Source organism: Callithrix jacchus, chromosome 6 (assembly GCF_049354715.1).
Source record: "Callithrix jacchus isolate 240 chromosome 6, calJac240_pri, whole genome shotgun sequence".
Classification (NCBI taxonomy): domain Eukaryota; kingdom Metazoa; phylum Chordata; class Mammalia; order Primates; family Cebidae; genus Callithrix; species Callithrix jacchus.
In genome coordinates, this window is record NC_133507.1 from 22923174 (window position 1) to 22947502 (window position 24329).

At 38.0% G+C, this 24329-nt stretch overlaps 1 long non-coding RNA gene and 1 pseudogene across 1 annotated transcript in view; both read left to right on the forward strand.

Annotated features, from left to right (window-relative positions):
• The window catches only part of LOC144576746 (uncharacterized), a 62296-nt gene that overhangs the window by 22179 nt on the left and 15788 nt on the right, over positions 1-24329 (forward strand). The gene's annotated exons all lie outside the window — the stretch shown is intronic.
• LOC100396920 (mitochondrial-processing peptidase subunit alpha-like) overlaps positions 1-24329 on the forward strand; it is a 53379-nt pseudogene that overhangs the window by 21857 nt on the left and 7193 nt on the right.

Genomic DNA, 24329 nt, shown 5'->3' on the forward strand with positions numbered 1-24329 from the left:
AGTGGAACTCAATTAAAGTAAATAGGTCTTGTGCACAAAAGAAACTATCAACAGAGCAAACAGATAACCTACAGAAAGGGAGAAAATTTTTACAAATAATGCATCTGACAAAGGTCTAATATCCAGAAACTACAAGAAACCTAAACAATTAAACAAGCAATAAACAAATAACCCATCAAAAATGGGCAAAGGACATGAACAGACACTTCTCAAAAGAAGTTATACAAGTGGTCAACAAACATGAAAAAAGTTTTACATCACTAAGTATCAGAGAAACGTAAATCATAATCACTACGAAATACCATCTCACACCAGTCAGAATGGCTACTATTAAAAACTCACAAAACAACAGGCTTGTGAGACTGCTGAGAAAAGATAACACTTATGCACTGCTGGTGGGAATGTAAATTAGTTCAGCTACTATGGAAAGCAATTTGGAGATTTCTCAGGGAATTTAAAACAGAACTACCATTGAACCCAGGAATCTCGTTACTGGGTATATATTCAAAAGAAAACAAATTATTCTACCAAAAGACACATGCACTTATATGTTCATTGCAGCACTATTCACAGTAGCAAAGTCATGAAAATCAACTTAGGTGATTGGATAAAGCCCATGTAGCACATATATACTATGGAATACTATACAGCCATAAAAAAGAATAAAACCATGTTCTTGGCAGCAACACGAATGCATCAGGAGGCCATTATCTTAAGAGAATTAATGGTGAAAGAGAAAACCAAGTACCACATGTTTTCACTTGTAAGTGACAACTAAATATTGGGTACTCATGGATATAATGATGGGAACAATGAAAACTGAAGAACTACTGGAGGTAAGAGGGAGGGAAGGAAAGGGTTTTAAAACTGTTAGGTACTCTGCTAAGTACCTGGGTGACAGGAGCATTCAGACCCTAAACCTCAGCATCACACAAAATGCTCAGATAACCAACCTGCACATGTACCCCCAAATCTAAAATAAAAGTTGAAAGAAATAATTGAGTTAGGTATAATAGGACATTTCAGTTTCCACGTCCCATTTACATTTGGCAGTTCATTGTCTGCAGAGTTGCTTCATTTACCCAGCTAATGCTCTTGAATGGAACCATAGGCCTGGGCAGAAGAAGGGGAGGGGGTTGATTGATACCTATTTTGGAAGACAGGCTATGGTGCACAATGTATGGCTGGTCAGTAGAAGCCCCAGGTTTTCCCAAGAGGCACCAATGCAGCCAAAGACCATCTGAGAAAATCTCCCAGGAGGAGCTTTTTCTTCTGGATGTCCAGAACCTTGCATAAGAAATCAGACAGGAGGTGTAGTTCAAGGTGAGCAGCAGCAAGTGTGATGGAAAGTGAGGGGAACTGGTTTGTTTTCACGGGAGGTGTTTATAATGTAATAGAAGTGTCTATAGGGTAATAGATTTCAAACTTTTTTTTCCTCCCCTCTGCCACCTTTATGAATGTGGAATCTTATCCAGGATTCAATTATCTTTTCATAGATCATAATGGAGCAGAATAATTTGAAACCCTGGTTGCTCAGGTTTTTCCCCACCTACCCAGGCTCTCCAGAGTATTTTTGCAGAAATCTGGGGATCCTGGAAATACAAGGTGAAAATTGCAAAGCTGGATGATCTCTAAATGTTGTTATATCATGAGTATTCATGATTTCATGAAGATCACATGGGGAAGCCGAGACTCTAGTGGAGTCTTCCAATTGCCCCCCAACTTGGCTCCTTTATCCTTCACTGCCTCCAGCCATGTGTCCACCCACAGCAGGAAAGTCAGTTAAGGCCGAGTTTCCACCCTCAGGAGATACATGACTGAACCATACAGCCTTGCTTTGGTTTGGGGAAAGTGACCTTAGCTTTGAGCTCCCAGTCCAGATTTACAAATGGAATGTGAGAGCTGGCTCTTTGGGGAGAACTAAAAAAACACTCTTCACTTTAGCATGTTGAATATCTAGTCTTTTGAAAAGCTCTGTTCATGTATCCATTTTTTAGGGCACTCCCTCCTGTTTGCTTTGTTTCAATCACTGTAGTGAGTCACTCCTTTACTCCCTAAAGCTAGAATACCTTTGCATCATAAGGCACATGCTGTTCCCACTGCATGCAACACTATTCCTTTCACTCTTTACCACATTAACATCTACTTCTTGATTCAAACCTAAGCTCAGTTGTTCTTCTCCCAGGAGATACTTCTCTGACCTTTTTGTCCACTAGGAACCAGTCTATTGCCCATGCTTACAGGGAAAGGCAGCTCTCATTCATGGCCCTTAAGCCACTTGTGAATTACAACTAGCAAACTTACCATGGCAAATAATCTGTCTGATTATTTGATAAATATTTACTTTCCTTTCTAGACCAGGGATTGGATAACTATAGCCCTGGGGTCAAATCCAGCTCACCGTCTGTTTTTGCAAAATTAAGTGTTACTGGAACATAGCCACGTTAACTCATTTGCATATTGTTCATGGTTGCTTTCACACTGTAACAGCAGCGTTAGGTAGTTGCAACAGAGACAGTATGACTAAAATACCTGGCTCTTGATAGAAAAGCTTTGCTAATACTTGCTCAAGACCATAAGCTTCTTTAAAACAGGAAATATGACCATTTTGCTCATCATTTTGTCCCCCTGCAGCTAATATAGCTCTTGACATATATTCCTGGCTCAATAAATATATTTTTAATGAATGAATCAATGAGCAATTTACAAACATCATTAGTTACACATGTGGAATATAGTAAAAATTATAGAGTAGAAAACTGTATCAACAACATAGGAAAGACAGTCCTGTTTCTGAATGGCATTTTCATTTTTAAAATCTTCATCATTATCAAAATAAAAAATGAGAAATAGAAAATGGTGAAGGATTTAATATTCAATGATATTAGAGTTGGACAAATCAAAATAACAACTAATCTTGTATAGAATTAAAATATAAAATTGTGATCAACTATCCAGAGCAAGTGTTTCCATGCCACTATTACCCTCAAACTGTCCACCAACAATTTAGCCTTTTTAAATGAGGCATGTAACTAATAGATTCTATTTTTTAATACTACTGACTTGTTTCTGGTTGATTTAAAAATATTTTATTTGTTGCACAAATGGCCTAAAATAAAACAATCACATTGCAAAATTGTGCTATTCTGTGAGAAGGCATGCAGTTTTTCCTTTAGGGACAAAAAAATAACTGTATAAGTTGCCTCCTTGGTAGATAATTTCTAGCTTTTGACTATAAATTGATATATTAAACATACACACAGAGACATACATTTAGGTGGTATTATTTTGCTTCACTTTTAAACTTAAACTTTTTTTTTTTACTGGTTTTACAGAACAATAATCAAGGCACAGATGAGGGGCCGGGATGGGGTGGGGAGCCTTTGATGGTGTATTGACAGTTTCCTGCTTGGCGACATCCTCAGCCTTTCACAAGGTCTCAAGTAATTTATGATGGCAATAAAGACCTGAATATTTTTCTGTATTCCAGGTAACTGCTGTATCCAGAAGAAGCATAGACCTGCTTTTGAATGTGATCCACGTAGTAGATGTGAAAGACAGCCCTTAGAAAGGGAGGCCATTAGATCAGGAAGCAGCTGTCTGGCAGTCTCTGTTCATATTCAGCAGCCGTTCCTGAGACGTGACTGTCACTGCTAAGCAATTTTCCAAGGCCTTGTTCATTTGGCACACTAGACAAAGCCAGTCTTGGCTCAATGTGTCTCAAAAGGCAGGTCTGTACCTAGCAGATTAGTGCATAGACTTATCTGAATTCAAAAGCTGCTTCTGCCACTTCACAAGTGCCTGGACCTGGCTGTAACACAGTTTCTCCATCTGTGCAGGTGGAGGAAATAAGGCCACCTGGAAAGAAAATGGTTAGACTTGGCCAGGCACGGTGGCTCAAGCCTGTATGTAATCCCAGTACTTTGGGAGGCCGAGGCGGGTGGATCACGAAGTCAAGAGATCGAGACCATCCTGGTCAACATGGTGAAACCCCGTCTCTACTAAAAATATAAAAAATTAGCTGGGCACGGTGGCACGTGCCTGTAATCCCAGCTGCTCAGGAGGCTGAGGCAGGAGAATTGCCTGAACCCAGGAGGTGGAGGTGGCGGTGAGCCTAGATCGCGCCATTGCACTCCAGCCTGGGTAACAAGAACGAAACTCTGTCTCAAAAAAAAAAAAAAGAAAAGAAAAGAAAAGAAAATGGTTAGACTTAATATCTATCCATTTATTTAAATCTTTTGCCCATATTTTGATCAGATTATTAGATCTTTTATTTTTCTGTAAAGTTGTTTGAGCTCCTTATATATTTCAGTCAGCCTTTAAAACAGAATTAAATAGTTTGAGCTCCTTATATATTCATTATTAGCTTTTAAACAGAAGTTCTGAGACAACCTTCTTTCTTAACTGAGAAAGCTTATGAGGACAGATGTCTTTTTCCCATAAGGCTGGGTTTTACATTCACATTTGTGCTTATTCACATTCTAATTCATAGGTTTCATCTAATTATATGACATTAAATGATTCCTAAGTAATAACCTTTCAGCCTTAGGTTATTCTAAGAACTCAATGATGCTCAAGCACTCTCCAGCAAGATCTTTGATACAAAAAAATTCCCCTTTCCTTTACTATGAAAACAGAGGCCGGGCACGGCTGCTCACGCTTGCCATCCGAGCACTTTGGGAGGCTCAGGTGGGTGGATCACGAGGTCGGGAGTTTGAGACCAGCCTGACCAATATGGAGAAACCCCATCTCTACCAAAAACATAAAATTAGCCAGGCGTGGTGACTTGCACCTGTAATCCCAGCTACTCAGGAGGCTGAGGCAGGAGAATTGCTTGAACCCGGGAGTTGGAGGTTGTAGTGAGCTTAGACTGCGCCACTGCACTTTAGCCTGGACAACAGTGTGAGACTCTGTCTCAAAAAAGAAAAAGAAAAAGAAAAGAGAAAGAGAAATCACATTTGTTGACCACCTAGCTATACGCCAGATGTTGGATTAAGCGATTGCACTTTGCTAATATGGTTCACGAAGTCCTCATGATAACCAAACACAGGAGGCATTGAAATCTCTGACATATGGATGAACTGAGTTTGGGGAAGATAAGATATTTACTACAACAGGGGCAGAATTCAAACCCTGGTCCATCCTCCCTCAGCGTGTTATCCATGTATATAAGAAGCTAATGATTTATCATCAATTTTCCCTGTTTTACAACATAAGCTTCTTGCAAGTAAGGTCAGGACATGTTTAGTTTGTCTAGCAACTTAACTTGATTGCTGTCTCCAGCTGACTTAGCGGGTATCCCAGAATATTCAATTCATTCTTAGACCAGAGACAGACATACAAGTGATTTTAAGTAGCAAACATGGTTTCTGTTCAGAAACTGGATTGCCAAAGCTTGTTTTAATGTGAAATCCTTTTTCCTCCTACAGCTCCTTCTTTCTTCTACCCTTTCTCTTTCTCCTTCACTGCCTCGTCTGCTTACAGCCAGAATCCGTATCATGTTCCAAGGTGCCTGTTTCAAACTCCTGTCACTAAAGTTGAGGTAAGAAGGCCTTCCTCCCAACCAATCCTGGATTTGGCTCTGGGATTTAGTGCAGGGAGACGCACTGACAGATTCCACAGCTTTCTCTAAAAATCCTCTTTCAAAATTCTCTCTCGTTAACTTCTCCAGTGCTTTTATAGCCTCAAACTGGCCCAGGGGACTCTGTTTGGGGAGTTCAAGAGTTGTGAAACTAGGGCCGGGCGCAGTGGCTCAAGCCTGTAATCCCAGCACTTTGAGGCTGAGGCGGGTGGATCGCGAGGTCAAGAGATCGAGACCATCCTGGTCAACATGGTGAAACCCCGTCTCTACTAAAATTACAAAAAATTAGCTGGGCATGGTGGCGCGTGCCTGTAATCCCAGCTACTCAGGAGGCTGAGGCAGGAGAATTACCTGAACCCAGGAGGCGGAGGTTGTGGTGAGCCGAGATCGCGCCATTGCACTCCAGCCTGGGTAACAAGAGCGAAACTTGGTCTCAAAAAAAAAAAAAAGAGAGTTGCAAAACTAGTCTGGTTCGTTTTGGAAATCTGCAACCACCAGTGGGTGTACAAAGTCTACTTACCTTGATACCCAGTAAAGAAATCAATTCTAACATCATGTCAATACATACAACCCACTTGCAGTTTTGTCATTTGCTCTGACCCTTGTATTAGGAGACCAAGAATCTGCCCTAAGTCCTGTTATTGGAACTCTCAGGTTTTCTTCATTGTGGGTTGGGGAGCCACAGGGAAGTCTAGTAGGGGCCTCCATGCCTGAGTTCACGCATAGAGCTTGTTCCAAAGACCAAGTGTTCACCCACAAGACTAGAGATACTTTAGGCTTAAAGGAAAGTATGTGTCTTAGATTGATTTCCAGGCTACGCCCCCAAGTTTAAGTAGATGGTCAGATGGATAGGAAGGCTTATAATACAAGAATATGACAACTGCACAAAAGAGTAATGGCATTACTCTGTGCATAAAGAACTAAGTATGTACAGCCTGTGTTTCTGTGCATCTGTTTGTTGCACTACAACAAACTATCAGAGGACACTGGGGTGAAGAATGATGAAGGGTCAAAGTGCCTCTTATACCTGAAGGGCGAAGCATCAGCAGGAACCCCTTAACTCCCGAGCAGACAAGCTGGCCTTTGAACTGTAATCTGGGGAATCCCCAGAAGCTGGTGATAAAATCAGAAGAAGGGAAAATGATTGCAAGAAAGGTTAGTGTCCATAGAACCTGAGAGAGACCTAATGGAACTCCCAGAACAATCTGGGAGGAATTCAAGGGCATACAGGGTTCACTCTATTCTATAAGTAGGGGCTGATCTGGGATAGTAATTGGGACACCACTATGCTAGGTCTGGCAGGACCGGGACGCCTGGATAAATAAGAGGTAGACCCATATGCCATACACCACCTTCCTCTAAACCTTCTCAAGCCCAGTTCCACTTCTGCTTCTAGGACCGTCTTTGTGGCAGATAGAACAGGGAACAGCAGCCCACCAAGAATGCTCAGAGCCCCCATTCTTTCAGCCTTTGCACCCCAAGGAACCTGGAGGACATGCCCTTTCTCCCTTCCCTGGTTGCTTGCATAAGGGTCTGACCTCGGCTAATGATGGTTCTTCTAATCCATAAGGACCTGAGGGAGGACCTCCAGGTCCTCTTTGAGACAATGGTCAAAGGAAAAATAAATAATTGCACTTCCTTAGGTGGGTTTGTCCTGGTGGGTTTAAGCCCACAAGAGCCCCCAAATTACGACTGATTCACCTGGTTATAAAATCATGACAATTCCTACTTCAACATAGCCAAAAGCCATATTCCACTTTATTCTGCAGGTTTGGTGTGTTCTAATTTGTCCCAAACCTGCAGGTTAAGTGAATACTGTTGTTAGGAATTAAACAGAGTCAGAGGCTGGAATCCCAAGCCTGATTGAGGCTGAAGCTACCATCAGTCCCTCCCAATAAGGTTACCCTTTCTGTTGGCTTAGAATTCAAATCACGGAGGCTTCTAACAGGAAAGGTCTGTGGTTTTTTTGATCCAAGATTGCTTAGAGCTTTCCGTATTCACACCTTTCCTTATTCACACAATTTCTTCCTAACAATAGGAGGAAACAATTTAGAGGAATACAGTGGTTCATCCACGCTAACAGAGAAGGTTAGGGACAGAGCCACAACTCTAACACCCCTGGAAACACAGCCCATCTTACCACCCTCCAGGAATAGTTCCCAGTAGAAAAAGCAAAGGCGTCAGCAACTTTGTGTTTAGTTCCTAAACAGGACTCTGCCAGAATCATGAGTTTCCCAATGGAGTTTCTCACAGTTCTCTTAAAGAGAGAAAGAAAAACTCAGCAAAAACGACTTAAAAATAAAGAATGCCCACTCCAAAGCCCCCAAGCCCCAGTGCTGAAGCATGCTTACAGCTTTTAAGGCATCAAAGCAAAACAAAAATATTCCACAACCTGCATGTTTGATAGCTACTCATTGAGCAGGTACTGCGCTTCTCATGTCCAGTATCTCAATCTATGGTGTTTGGACTGATTAAACGTGGGCGGCTCAGAGAGTTCTTCTCTTGTTGCGCTTCTCACAGCTCAGCTCAGAGACACACTTCCACGTTCAGCTTACATTTTCCCTTCCCTAATTTGTTTTATTACTCCCAGACTCATTTCTTGTTACCTGATACTCTGTCCACTTATGTGTTTCCTGTCATTAGCCAGAGCCCCGGGAACTTTCATCACTTTCTCCAGAGCAACAGGGAGTTTGCGTCTCTCCTTCCAATTATTGCTGCGAGTTTGAGGATGTCATGTTTTGCCCTTTTCAAAAGCAGAACTTTCTGCAAAGGACACGACATTTGTATCATGGTGCAGAAAAAAAACTCATGGGGGATGAGAGTAAAGTGACTTGTAGATGGGGGTGAACATCACCAGGATGACAGTGTTTCCCTCTGTGCCCCATTCTGTGATTTATGGATACTCTCTGTGGACCAATGAGGTGAATCTTAAAGTCACATTTTTTTTTGTCACACCTTGAAAACAAGTTTTGTTTAACAAATAATATAAAAATATTCTTTAGTTAAAGCCCTATCTTTTCTGTCTGATTAAAACAGGAAACGTCACATTTCAGATTACCTTATTTTCTTAGGTACTTAAATTGTTTTCCTTTTTCTTCCTAACAATAAACATAGCTCAGTCTGTTCCTGTCCCTGAGGGACTCTTAAAGCAACTAGGAAATTATAATTTAAGAATCATCTAATTCAAACTGCAGTCATTACGCTCAGCTTAAATAAGGATCTTCCCATCATTACATGTTATAATTATGTCACCACATGCTATATAATTCCAATTAGATGATGATTACATGCCATATATTAACATTAATTTTGTAACCAGACATAACCATATGTTTATACATGGATTTAATTACCATCTTTAAAAAATCCTCTTGAAGAAGATGTATGTGACACATTTTTAAAAGAGGAAAAGTAGCAAGGAAAAACCTTGCTTATATATTTATAAATATATAAAGTTAATCACATGGAAGAAATGTAAATAATTGGAATAGCCTTTTAAATTAGCATTTGTATGATTACCCTGGCTTCATGCTTCTGTTTGTAAAAGTCATATTATAATATTATGAAAGTTCAACAGATTTGGGTAGATGGGCCATAAGCGCATCGCCAGAACACAATTCCTTTCCAGGTCCAGCTCACATCCACACACACGTGTGAGTGCCTGTGGTTATAACAACTCATAAAAAGTTAGTTCTGCATTTTCGTATAGCTTGTCATAAAGGATCCTTTTCTTATTGCCTCGTGTCCTCAGGCACACTATTAACAGTTGTATGGAATATTGTTTGAGAAAGCACTGACACCGAATAAGACTCACTGGCTTGGTGACCTTAATTAATTTACTTAACTTTTCGTGTCTCAATAGTCTCATCTGAAAATGAACTGTGAACACCTACCTCATAAAGTTACTGTGCAAACAAAATGTTATTATATGCAAAATGCTTAGAAAAATGGTGCAAAGGAGAAATTCAGTAAAGGTTAAGTAGGGTGTAGTGGCAGTGGTGGTGGTTGTCTCTAGCCAGTTGAGAACCATAGTTTACTTGATCCCTTTCCTATTTGATGGCAACATTAATATCTCCCGAATTCTGATATTGCCAGTAAGGCTTGGGTACATATGTAACTTTCTCTTTCAAAATTTCTTTTAATTTTCCTGGTCAAATTATCTGTTGAATATCAGAAATACATCTATGTAAATCTTTTTTTTTTTTTTTTTGCCAATCAGTTTGAGCTAATCAGGTTGCTCAGGTTAGCCTTGAACTGATGACCTCGCCTTCGCGAGCACCATGAGCTCCGGCGGGAGCCACTTTGGACCCCCTATGTAAATCTCTTTTAGTGTCCTCATCCCAGCACAGCTCAGCATAGAAAAACAATGGAAAGAAACATAAACGTTTACTGCTTTACTTAAAAAAATATTTCCGATAAGCAGCAAAACATAACATCTTCTTTGTGCAAACCTCTATTTCTCCCTCCTAATGTATACCCCCACCCCCTCTGTAACCTCAAAGTCTCCTTCCCCATTCAAGCCCTTCTTCTCATTGCTACTGAAGCTTATGTTATAATGTCCTTGCTTCTTACCAATAACTTTCTGGTCTTTCTAAGTTTAGCTATGACCTTGTTGCATCTAATATGAGCACAGGAGCTTATCTACCAAAGTCTCATTGGAGGGAGTTCACAGGATGGATGGGAGGAGGCTGAGAAGCAAACGGGTGTATTCTTCCTAATGCAGGGTAAAAGAGGACAGGAGCATAAATGAATCTATGTATCTATCCATCTATCTATCTATCTTATCTATCTATCCATCCCTACCTACACATATTTATATCCATATACCTATACCTATATCTATCTATCTATGTATATATCTATCATCTATTCACCCATCCCTACCTACATATATCTATATCCATTTATTTATACCTATACCCATATCTATCTTCTATCAATCTATCTCTATCATCTATCTATCCATCCATCCCTACCTACATATGTCTATATCTATACCTATATCTATTATTTATCTATCTAATCTATCTCTGTCAGATTGCTGTGACAGCTTTATTGCTGTTTTTATGTATTTCTAAATTGTTTTCCTAAAATCTTAAACCAAGTGTCCAAATTACTAAAAACACTGAGCAAGTCAGTATAGCACAATCCATGTTAGCTACGAAGGCCATTATTTAGCCTCCATCAGGCACAGGGCGCAAGTACTTAGAGAATCTCTCTAAGCATTATATTGATTTCTATTCTCTGCCCTCTTCTTTGGGCTTCTCAGAGCAGAGTCATCTCATTTGTCCTTGAAGAGACAAAAAGAGTTTAAGGTGGAAAGTTCAGCTCATGTGCTTTTATAATAAGATGTATGTGAGGTTCACTCATGTAACCCACTGTGCCATTGGGAAGCACAGGAATGGGCCTGCAGGGCTTTCACAACTCAGATATGCTCAGAAGCGAGTCATGCAGCACAACTTACAAGTAGGAAACAGAAGGGAGTAGGGATGGCATCAGTAGAATGAGAGATGGGGAAAATACCAACTCCAAGGGATGACTTTTGCAGGGAGCTAAGCTAGTCAATAAAGCATGCATTGAGCCCAGGCACAGTTTGGGACACTGTTGTGAAGACCTTGGCCAACAAGTAGCATTGCTCCAGCAAATCACAGTCAAGGCCTGTAGGTAAAGGAAGCACCTAGCAAGGGATAGATGGATGTTGACCTCTAGATAAACCAGCCACAGTTTAGAGTAAACCTCTAGTAACAAAAAGGAAATAAAATTTCCAGCAAGGAAAAGTTTACATTCTAGTGAAATAGCCATGAAGCAAACAGAGATAAATATAAGTAAGCTAAAGAGTAGTTATAAATGATATGAAGAAAAGACAAGGATAAGAGTAGTTCCATAGAACTTTCTGCAATAATGGAAATGTTCTATATCTGTGCATTTCAATCTGGCAGCTAATAGCTACAAGAAGCTATTGAGCGCTTAAAATGTAGCTAGTGTGACAGAATAATTTTTCATTTTATTTAATTCTAATAAATTTAAATAGTCACAGTTGGCTAGTGGTTACTGTGTTGGACAGTGCAGCTCTATAGCATCATAAGATTTAATACACATTTCTAGTTCTGTATTTATCTCTGTAATTCTTTGTCTAAGGCAAGCATCATTTACATTTTGTCTGTTGTTGATTCTTTAATACATAGCCTAGCACCTTGCACATAATAGTTGTTCTATTAAAAACATTAAGTGAATGATTAAAAGTGAAAAACTAGAAGATATAATATGCCAGTTCCTCAATATATAGAAACAAAAATAATTTCACATCTCTCAAGACAGTAGACTAAGCTGCTACTGATATTCCTACTCTTTTAAACAGTGGCTCTAAAACGAAACAGGGCTTGATGGTTTTGATGACTCAGAGGGGAGGCATGGAAAAATGAGAGCCTTGTAGTGATCAAGGTATCTGAAGCTGAACCTGGTGTGTTGGTTTGGGGTGGGGCTAAAGAGCCCAGTTTCCTACACGTATCCTAGAAAGGCAAGAGCTTTGGAGACAAAGTGGTACCTGGCTCTGAACATCAGCAACTTCCTTATTCTCTGAGCCTCTTTTTTTTTTTTCGAAAATATAAGATTTACCTCCCTCATTAGGTTGTTCTGTGAGCTGTAAGATATTATTCATATTTTGCTTAGCATATATTAATAAGCACTGAATAGCTCTGCATACTTAAATAGCTCCTGGCTGCTATTACTTTTATTCACTTCTCTGAAGTGAATATTTTCAAAGATTTTTATGGAATATGGTATTCTAAAGGAACGTGTGTCATAGACACATAGAATCCTTGCTGAACTAGATGTATCTCTTTGCATAGGCATATTCATATGGAGAATCAAGAAGGTTGCTTAGTTATTACAGAATCACAACATATATAGTAGGCTGGAAACACCCTTGCTGATGCATCTATTTTTTTTCTCATATCTTCAATTTTTATCTGAGAAAGTATTTTCAGTCTTTAATGTAACATCCTCAATAGTAAGAGGTTTAAAAAATACAACCACGGCAATTCCTTAAGAAGTTTAGATAGTCTTCAAAGAATATTCCAATATTTTAAAATAAGATATATTACAGAAGACACAAAAATGCTTCATGGTAATTTTCTTCGATTAACAAATAGTGGAAACTTATCCAAATAAGCCAGTCTCTAGCTGTAGCTTCTTCACATTTCCAGTCCAGGTCAGTTCTGTAATTCTGTTTTTCATAGTGTATAAGATGATGTTCATGGATATTTCAATGAAGAGTGAGACATTACTCATTGCAATTATTCCTGTCTGTTGTTAATTACATTCTTTGTCAGGAGCTGTTTTGTCATTGCCTTAAGCAAAAAACTCATTGTTCAGATTTGACATATTAGTGCCACGTCTTTTTTAGCGTCTCTCCTTCTTGAATGCCTGGACCCGTTTCTGAAGGCAAGGCGGAAGATTGTTTATCTACCTGTGTATAAAAGGTAATTTCTTTTGGCACTTCATTTGTACTGTTGTCAGATACGATCATGTTACAGCCTTGACTCCCTCTTTGGTCTGTACACTGATAAACTGCATGGCTGTTCCCTGCCTAACCAGCTTGCTACTTTAAGGTGACCTGTCCTGAAATCCCAAACAAACACATTTGATGATACAAGTTCTGCTCTCATTTCTATCCCAGAACTACACGTCTGGACCCTATGACCGCGCCCTCTCATAACTTAAGACTGTTATCCAGAATAAACATTCAGCACTATGATGGTCTTTCAAAGGTCTAAAATACACCCACAGTCCAATGACCTTTTGACAGGAGGATGAGTGGTTTCTTTTGACATTGGGATGCTGGACAGACTTTAGTGAGTGAAAGATTATGCTGCTCATTTACCTGGAAAAAAATCAGCCATCTTAAGGGTGCCCCCAGGCCACTGGGGAAATGCCTACTATATGTAGCATTGTATCCAGACGCAGCCTTCAAAATCAAACCTACCTGTGATTGGATCCCATTTGCACCACTTAATGTATGTGAAAGCACTGGCAAGTTGGTTAATCCCTGCCTAACTCAGTTTGACCATCTGTTAAATTCAAGTAAAAATAGTACTTATCCCATAGGCTTCTTAAAAGGATTCTATGAGTTATTACCATTCAAAGGCCTGAATAAGTACTGACCCATAGTAATGTTCAATAAATATTTCTGTTATTGGCTTAGCTTTCTTTTTCCACCATTCTAGTACTTAACAATGAATTATCACTTCTCATGACTTTGTGAGTTGGTTTGGTGGATTAGGAAGAGGAGACAAGGGGGTGGACTGGTCTTGTTAGAGGTCACTTATACTATGGGGGTGCTCAGCTCTGCAGAATGACAGGACAGGCTGCCATGGCTGGGTCTCTCTCCCCATGTGCCCTTTCTTTCTGGATGTCCTTATAGCATGTTGTCTCAGTGTCCAACAGGTGAGAACAGAAGCTACACATCTCTTAAATTCAAGGTTTGGGAGTCACACAATATTCATTAAAATTCATTTTCTGGATTAAAGTAAATCACAAGGTCAGTTCAGATTCCTGAAAAGGGAAAACATTCTTTGCTATTTTCTATGGGAGAAGTGGCAAGATCACATTGCAAAATAGGTGTACATACAGGGAAGGGTAGAATTATCACAACCGCCTTTACAGACAAACTAGTAAAACATCTGATAGCCCCAAGTCACAGTTACTTCTCTATACTCATGAATATGTAGGTAGTGAGCAACTAAAGACCAACTAATAGAGGCTGCAGTATCACCCTGTATAGTTCACACAGTGCAGCCTCCCTTTCTCTCATTTGTTCATTATATCCTGGCCCTTGCTGTGGATCTCTGCAGTTCTTCATGCAACATCAATAGCCTCAACAGCCAGGATCACAGCATCACGACTTCTGAATGCGGCCACTGACCAGGGTCACAGAGAACTGACTTGCCTCACCTAGTGTCAGATCTTACTGTTAGCAGAGGTTAAAACCAGGTTTTCTCATGACAGCTTCTCTTCAATGCAACATAATTATCGGATTTACACACTTTTATCTGGTCTCTGCAGGAGATTTTTGCAAGTTCAAAAGTAATAACTTCAGAGAGGAATGAAGAGAAATAAAATTAGAAAGTGGAACTGTGCCTACCTAATAGTTTACACTTAGTAGATAGGCATAGTGGAGAGTTCGTGGATATTGGTTCAACTAAATGCACCCCTGGATTTTGAGATTCAAGAGCCACTCCTACTATTCTGCATTTTGCTTGTTGCTGCTTCAATGCCACCATTCACATTTGCACCGCTTGGCCATTAAAGTGATGAGGAATTGTAAGTGGTTTTGCAATGACACCATGATTTAGCCATCTCAGTTTCCATCAGGAGCAAGAGAACCATTTAAAATAATAATATTAACATATACATAGAACTTTTGATCTTCAAACCTCTTTAAAGGCATTAGCAAATTAATTTTCCCAGAACTCTTAAGAAGTAGGTAATTATTTTTAGAGTTGAAGAGAATAAATCTGACTATGTATTGACCTGCAGAGGCCACCAGATGAAGCAATGCCAGCTAGAGCTTGAGTCCACCCCCTTGACTCCTCTTGCTCACCAACACATCCATCACAGGACTCTCAAGTGTTCCCAGATCATTATGATGAGATTTAATCTCACCAGCATTTATTGGAAATATTTATTATGGACTCACCAACTCTTTAGAGTTCCAACTGGGTGGAGAGGGGGAGGATAAAGAAGATATTGTTTCTGATTTTAAACACCATTAACCACCCAAAGCTACCGGGAACACATGGAGAAATGGCTGGGTCAGGAAAAGGACAGGATGAATGTGGAACATCTTGCTTTTCTGGAAAGCAATGAAGTGCTCAAAGACTGATGAAGACATGTCAAAAGGAAAAGAAACTAACTTGAAGGGACTCCAGCTGGTCAGCATTAAGGCAATACATCTATAAAATAGAGACAGGTAAATGATAACATAGAATAGAAAAGAATACAGGTGTCCATAGTGATATGCAAAGAAAATGGAGTGGAGAGTGAGCTCATTTCAGTGAAGGATGATAGCTAATGAAGCTGAAGAAGAAATGGTAAAATGAGATAGCAAGCATTTGTTAGAAATAGAGCATTCATATAGTATCAAAATACTGCTCCACAGATTACTTATTACTTATGCATGAAAAAGATATTGTCTCGGTTTATCTAGGCTGCCATAACAAAATACTGAAGATTGCCTAGTGTATAAATCATAGCCATTTATTTCTTCTAGAGGTGGAGGAACATCAAGATTAGGCATGTGGTAAGGGCTGCTTTCTGGTTTATGCATGTGTTCCCATTGTGTTTTTACATGGTAGAAAGTGCAAAGAAGCTCCTTCAGGCTTCTTTTATAAGGGGGCTCAATGCATTCATGAGGGCTCTGTCCTCAGAGCTAATTACCCCTCAAGGCCCCACCTTGGGGGTTAGAATTTCAACGGATGAATGTGGGGGGAGTCAGACGTTCAGACCACAGAAGGCATGTTTACAATGGAGACATCTAGCAGACACCACCTGAAACAAGTGACCAACCAAAATAATGAAACAACCGGACATCATAAGCTCCTGACTAGTTGCAATGGGAAAAAATGCAACATCATCAATGCTGCTTATTTTTACTGGCTCATGAAAGTATAACTTATGTACCATAAAATCCACTCCATTTAAATGTATAATTCAATGAGTTTTAGTAAATTTATATGGAATTATACAATTATTATCTCAATCCAGTTTTTTAGAAACTTTCTTTATTCCCCAAATATTCTCTACAGCCTGTTTATGGTCAATCCCTTCTCCTATAAGCAGCCACAGTCAACCATTAATATGCTTTCTATCTCCATAAATTTGCATTTTCTGAATATTTCATACAAATACAACATACAATATGTGTGTTTTCTAAGCCTAAACTTCAATAGGCATAATAATTGAGGTTTGTACATATTGTAGTATGCATTAATATACTATTCTATTTAATTGAAAAGTAGAGCTCATTTTATGTATATGTTCTCTGTTTATCCATTCTCCAGTTCATGGATATTTGAATTGTCTCTAGTTTTTGAGTGTTGGAAATCATGTTGCTGAAAAAATTTGTGTATAGGCTTTTGTATAAGCTATTCAAACTTTAAAAATTTATTTTTGCATCAGTTTTGCTAATTTGTATCTTTGTAGGAACTTATTTATTTCATCTGAGTTATCTAATTTGGTTTCATAAAGTTGTTCATAAAATTCTCTTATAAGTATTTTAGTTCCTGTAAAGTTAGTGGTGTTGTCTTCTTTTTCATGATTTTGGTTAATTTGTGTCTCTTTTTGTTCTTTCTTAATTGGTCTAGCTAAAGTCTTGTGAATTTTCTTTATCTTTTCAAAGAACTTTTTATTTTGTTGATTTTCTCTATTGCATTTGTTTTCTATTTCATTGATTTCTAATATATTTATTAATTCATTGTTTTTAAGTTAGTTGGCTGTTTTCTAGTTTCTTAAGGTGGGAGTTTAGTTTATTGATTTAAAAACTTTCTCATTTTTTCAGATATAGGTATTTAAAGGTAAAGATTTCCCTTCAAGCACTGCTTCCTGAATTCCATAAATTTTAATATGCTGGACTTTTACTTTGTACCATTTCATATATCTTTAAATTTCTTTCGTGATTTCTCCGTCAACCTCTGGATTATTTAGAAGTTTGTTTGCTTTCCAAATAGTTGGCATTTTATTTTGTTGTTATTGAGGTTCTATAATGGATATTTAATTGTGATCAGATAAGATACTTGGTGTGATGACAGTTTTTAAAAATTTATTGAGACATTTTCTGACTTTTTTTTCTATCCTGAAGAATACTTCATGTGTACTTTAATAAGTATTCTACAGTCATTTGGTAGAATATTTTGTATACATTGGTTAGGTAAATTGGCTGCTAGAATTGAGCTGTCTATACACTTGCTGATCTTCTATCTAGCTCTTCTATTAATCTCTGATATTAGCTTATTTAAATATTCAACTGTTATTGCTAAGTTGTCTAATTCTTTCTTCAGTCTGTAATTTTTTTCTTTATGTATTTTGGAACTCTGAGGTAGGTATGAATATATTTATAATTTTTAAATCATTTTGATATGAGACTTTTATCATTATAAAATAGCCCTCTTTGCCTCTAGTAATACTTCCTTTTTTAAAAATTTTATAACAATGTAGCCATTCAAGCACTTTTATAGTCACTGTTTACATGATATATATTTTCATTATCTTCCTTCCAACCTATATTTTAAAATCAAACATATTTCTTTTTTAGACAGTGTATTGTTTAATTTTTAAAACTTCATTCTGACATTCTATGCTATTTAAGTGCAGAGTTTGGCACTTTCACATTTAATGTAATTATTGACATGACTGGATTTATGTCAGCTATTTTTTGCTACTTGCTTTCTATTTATCCCATGTCTTTCTGTTCTTCTGTTTCTTGCTGACTGTTTTCCTTTGTGTTAAATATTTCAGTTTGCCATTTTCATACCTGTCTTTTCTTGTAGATACTATAGAGATTATGGTGTGCATCTGAACTTCTCACAGTATCTTTCAAAATAATACTAACAAATTTCTGGTAAACTATTAAAACTTTTCTCTAATATATCTATTTTTCCCTATACTTGCTCTTGTGTTATCACACGTATTATAGATAGATACAGACATATAACATATTTAACAATATTATAAATGTGCTTTATACAAACATATCTGTTAAAAAAGAAAAAATAGAAAAATATATTTATTAAGTCATATATTTATCTACATATTTACAAAATTCCTTTAGTAATTAAAAAAAATTGGTAAGGCAGGTGTCCAAATGATAAATTATCTTAGTTTTGGTCTGGAGAGGTTTTTATTTCATCTTCATTAAGAAAAAAAAGAAACTTTTTTTTGTTTGTTTAGAATTCCTGATTGACAAAGTTAGCAATTATATATATTCTTTTCCCCCTGTGTTTTCTCTCACTGCTTTCAAGATTTTCTCTATCTTTGACTTTTAACAATTTGACTGTGTTGTATATAGGTGTGAATCCTTTTGTGTTTATTTATTTATTTTTTCTTTGATGCTTGGTGCTTCTTGCAGATTAATGATTTTCATCAAGTTTGGACAGTTGTCAAACATTACTTCTTGAAATATTTTTCTTCTTTTTCCTCGTTTGCTGTTAGAAATAACATTACACTTAAATTGTTATGCTCAAAGCTGTTCCGCAGGTATTTAGGGCAATTTTCTTCATTTTTTTTTTTTCTGTATTCTTTAGATTTGGTGTTTTCTATTGATCTTTCTCCTAATTTGGTGATTCTTCTGCCATATCAAATTTCTTATAGAGCCTCTCTACTTAGTTTTTCAATTACAGTTATAATTTTTATCTAAATTCTGGTAAAACATGGAAACTCATCCACTCCATCATCTTCCTTCACTCTCCTTTGTGCTATTGTTTTCACATGCAGTATTACAGGTATACATGTATTTTATAAACCCAAAATGCAGTGCCATAATTATTGCTTCAGATAACCTTACATTGTATCCTATGTTGCTATATGCAACTTATATTTCCACTTGATTTGTTTTATAACTTCTGTTTCTTTGAGACAGCTGAGCCATTAAATAATTATTAACAAACTTTCCTTTAATTCTTTAAGTGTGCTTTCCTTTAATTCATTGAACACATTGAACCTATCTGTTTTAAAATCATTATCTGACAAATCTAGTATGTTGGCAGTTAGCCAACATCGTGCCATTGCACTCCAGTCTGGGCATTAGAGTGAAACTCTGTCTCCAATAATAATAATAATAATAATAATAATATACAGGCAGAAAAAAGAAGAGCAAAGAGGAATAATGCTGAGGATATGTGTCAAATCAGAAGTAAGCTTGCATGTTTTCAGGGTGAAGAGGAGACTACATGTCCAGAGTATAAGGTAATGTTGAAAAAATGAAAAACCGAATCTGTGTGGGGCAGAATAAAGAAAGAACTAAGTCAAAGGGTTTCAGACATTTACAAATGTGATTGTTGAATCCAGAGCCTGTTGAGAGAATGGAGAGTAGTAGGAAAATCACTAACTTTAAGGTATTTGGTGGAAAGAGTTCTGGATCAAAAATGAGATCAATAATCATTTAGAAATGGTGGCATGGATAAGATTTAATACTGACAGGGGAAATGAGCATAAAGTTCATTAGTCTGCAAACAGGACTGAAAAATGAGAAGAAGGTGTTCATATGCCTCCTTTGCCTTTCCTGCATTTTATCAGAAGAGTAGTGATCTCATGGGCCTATGAAGAATCCAGTGTTCTACTAAGAAATGGAGAAAAAAAAATAGCTTTAGGGTAAAAAGATATTTGAACATAACAAAGAGAAATTTTAAAACTCACAACAGAAAGTTAATACCTGAAAGTTCAGTATCTTGACTATTATTAAAATTTGAATTTTTCAAAATAAATTTAGTTCTGACTCTGTTCCATGTGAATATAATTAATTAACTCAGCTTCCTGTGTGACCTGTCCCTTCCTCATTATGTCTTGTTCTTACAGATGGGAATCTCACTCAGTCATGGAGTCATATTTCTGTTGTCATGTTCATGAAAACTTTCCCATGTCAAGTTAGAAAACCCTTCTCCAGGCCAAGCCAACAAAGACCACAAAAATCTTTCTTCTGTCAGAAGTCACTCTCTCAGGCTCCCACACGTAGGTTTATGGGTCGGCTATAATGGGAAGCAAAAACAGTCTATAGTAGATAACCATAACAATATATTCAAGATAGTTCTTAAAATAATTTTACTTGCATACATTTTGTATAAACTCTATTTTGCATATGCTGTGTGTTTTATGCAAATATTCTAGTATATGCTTTCTATTCATAAAAAATAATTGGCACAATAAAATGACTCATTCATTGACATTAACTCATATCTACCACCTATAACTTTTCTTTTTTTATTTAACAAATAAAATTCAAATATAGTTTAGGACTGTGGCATCTACATAGGTGACTACTGTTGAGAAACATTAAGTTTATCCTGCCCCCATGGCTCCCTTGTGGAGAATACCTTTTAGTTCGTAATTAGTAGTAGGTGGGTAACAGCTGTCTACTTGGTATATTTTTGAGTTGTGAGTAAATACAGAACACCTGTTTATTAATAAGAATCACCTATTTAAGAGAGAATAAATATGTGGATGAGAATCTGCTCGGGGCCTTCATCCTGGAATGCTGTCAGCCCCAGAGGCTCTCAGCTCAATAGGCAACTGGCCCTCTGGATAGATTCACTCTGTTGTGCTAACTGGGTGTCTGCCTCTCATTACCTTCAGCACCTCCTGGGTGGAGGTCTACTACTGTGAAAAGTGTGGTTTCTGAAGTAAAGAAGGCAGGAGAGGTTATTAACAATAGATAAAATTGTATGCATTTTTCTGTGTGTGTGTCTATGACCAATTCCTGATTTCTGCAGCAGAAATTAACACAATTAAGAGATGAGGGCCAGGTGTGGTGGCTCACACCTGTAATCCCAGAACTTTGGGAGGCTGAGGTGGGCGGATCTCCTGAGGTCAGGAGTTTGAGACCAGTCTGGCCAATATGGCAAAACCCCGTCTCTACTAAAAATACAAAAAATTAGCTGGGCATGGTGGTGGACACCTGTAATCCCAGTTACTCAGAAGGCGGAGGCAGGAGAATTGCTTGAACCTGGGAGGTGAAAGTTGCAGAAAACCAAGATTGCGACATTGCACTCCGGCCTGGGCAACAAGAGCAGAACTCTGTCTCAAAAAAAAAAAAAAAAAAAAGAAAAGAAATGGAATTATGGCAGATCCAGTTAGAACATGGATATACGATGTCTACCACTCAGAAGATTACATTTACAAGGTGGTCTCAGTTTCATTTCTGGTTCATTAAACATGTGAGCTTTACCTACAACACCAGGAGCCTCCACAGGCAAAAGCACATTTTACAATTTATCGAAGTCAGCCCTCCGTGACTGAAATGTTGCTCCCTGCTTCTTTAGCTCCCCAGATCTATTATCTCAGCTCAGCATTTTAGGTTGAAATATTGATACTCCATCTGGCCTCTTTGATCGAGTGATCTGTTCAAATTTCCCTTCTAACCTTTGTGTTCTACCTTCTGCTTTGTAAGGACCTTTGAAGAATTGTCCATGGTTTTAGGTAAGAGCCTTGACCCTATGGAACTTCTGTCAGATGGGCCACCACAATTACCTAACTCTTTCAATCAAGGCAGGAACATTAATAAAACTATAGAGAATCAAAATGATTGAAATATAATAGTTGATCTTTGGAAGGTTTGTCTAGAATAGGTATTTTAAGTACCAGTGCACCAGTCCATAGCTCTTGAGATGATGATCCTTTAAAATAATTTACATTCTAAATTCCTTTTACTCCATAGTTGATGAAAATAGCATTTAATATTCAAATTACTGAGATTTTCCATTGATACTAGCCAGTTTCACTTAGACTTGTAAATTTAATAGAATTCATCTGTCACATCTAGTCAATGCTGCATATTTGCCTTCCAGGAGAAACAATAACCAATGTGCCTGTCTTAGCTTTGCAAATCTAAAACCAACTGGTCACAGAATTTGAGATTTAATAGTGCAAACCCAGCTAAGTTGCAAAGATTTAATGAAGTCAATTCCACTTCTTGAGGCACTGTAAAACTCTTTTGATGTTGTTAATAATTCCTAAACTCATCTTTCTAATTATATTTGGTGAATTATATTTGGTGAACTGTCTTTAAACCAGGAAAAGTCGCTTCAATTCTAGTATAACCTACTTTTCTGAAGTAAGCAGTGCCCCATGTAAGTATCTGAGGATAGAAGTGAGATCTAGGTGTGAGGAATGTTCTCTCAACTATGTTCAGAGCAAGAGCTGTTAATTCCTGTCATTAGCTGCAAAGTCTTAGGTTTGATATTCACTGCCTTGGAGAGATCTGGGAAAAGAAACCTGAGCAGCCATTTCACTACGATAAATATTTCCCTTTTTAAATTATTCAAGAGAAACAGGGTGTGTTAAAAACTAATAAAAAGCCTGGAACAAGGTGAAATGGGAGAAGAACGATAGTGAATTCTTATGGAATGTACACTCTGAGTCCCAAAATGTTTTAAATACCTATATATGTATTGACTCATGTAATTATACATCATCCTGCGATATAAGTATGAATATCATCCTTGTTTACAGCTTGGGAATGCATTCATAAGGAGGTAAAAATAATAACAATATTTATTAAGGATTTCCTGCATAGCAGGTACCCTAATAATTACAGACTAGCAGTTATCTGTAGGCCTCGGAGGAAACATAGTAAGTATTATTTTAGTGTCTCGTTTATAGACCAGAAAACCTAGATCTAGTGGGTTAACTTTCCAAAGATCAGCCAGCAGAAGCTAAAGCCTGTTATGAGCTAGGAGGTCACAGGGTAGATGTCATGCACGTAACCATTATGCTGTACCCCTGGAAGATAGAGAATAGAACAGAATGTTAATGAGAGTCTAAAGAGAGGCCAAATTTAAAGCGAGAAAAATAAGCTGTATGTAGTATATCATTTATGGGAAACACAGAAAAGTAGTTTCTGGTTAAAAAAATACATTTTCACATATATGATTATATATACATATATTTTTCCTTCTCAGTCTATTATTAAAAGTTTATTTCAATAGTCCTTTCCCCTTTATTTGTGGAGGCCACATTTATATTAAATCTTAAGGGGTAAACACTTGGAATGTGATATTTACCACTGAGAATAAGGCCCGAAGACAATTAAACATAGGACCAGCACCTCTGAGAAATAGGCATGGCAAAACCCAGGGAAATGGAAGAATGAACATGTCTGGGTCTGCTGTATCCCCACCAAACAAAAGTGTTTCTAGTCTGAAACACAAGCCCGCTATCCTGTCTTTAGCCTGCTTGCTACATGATCAAGTCTCATCTAATTATTCAGCCTATCTTTTTCTCACCAAACCATGTGGTTTCAATTTTTCTCACATGAATTTTCTGAAAGCAAAAGCAGAAATCCCAAAGGACTATTCCTGAAACAAAGGAGATTTATTACTTGTAACTGAAAGGGGATTTGTTATAGCAGGAATTGTTTGCATGTCAGCTGAAAAGATGACAGTTCTGTCTGGGCCAGAGGATTATGTGGCCTCTACAAGCAACTCTCTCTCCTCTCATGGTTCTTCAGTTGTCACAGATCTGGCATCTGACCTCCAGGGTCCCTGCAGGAAAGAACACCCAGAGGCCAGAGCTCTGATGGTAAGGTGACAGATACACCTATAGGCCCTGGCCCTGGCAACTGCAGCCAGTTCTTCCATAGTCCTACAGCCCTGCAACAGTCTTAGCCTTGTTGTCATTGCTGAGTCCCAGCATGTGGCAGTTTGCCCTTCCAATTGCTGGGGAAAAGTGGAGGATTGTTAGGTCACATCTCGGCTTAATTTCAGGTGTCAGGGACAGTTCTAGGACTGGATGCTCCTGCAATAGACTGAATTGCATTCCCCCAAATTATTATGTTGAAGCCCTCACCTCAGCATGACTGTATTTGGAGATACAGTTTTTGGGAAGTAATTGAGGTTAAATGAGGCTGTAAGACTGGAGCCCTAATCTAATAGGAGGTGGCCTTATAAGAGAAGGAAGAGGCCGGGTGTGGTGGCTCACGCCTGTAATCTCATACTCCTCGCATTTTGGGAGGCTGAGGCAGGCGGATCACCTGAGGTGAGGA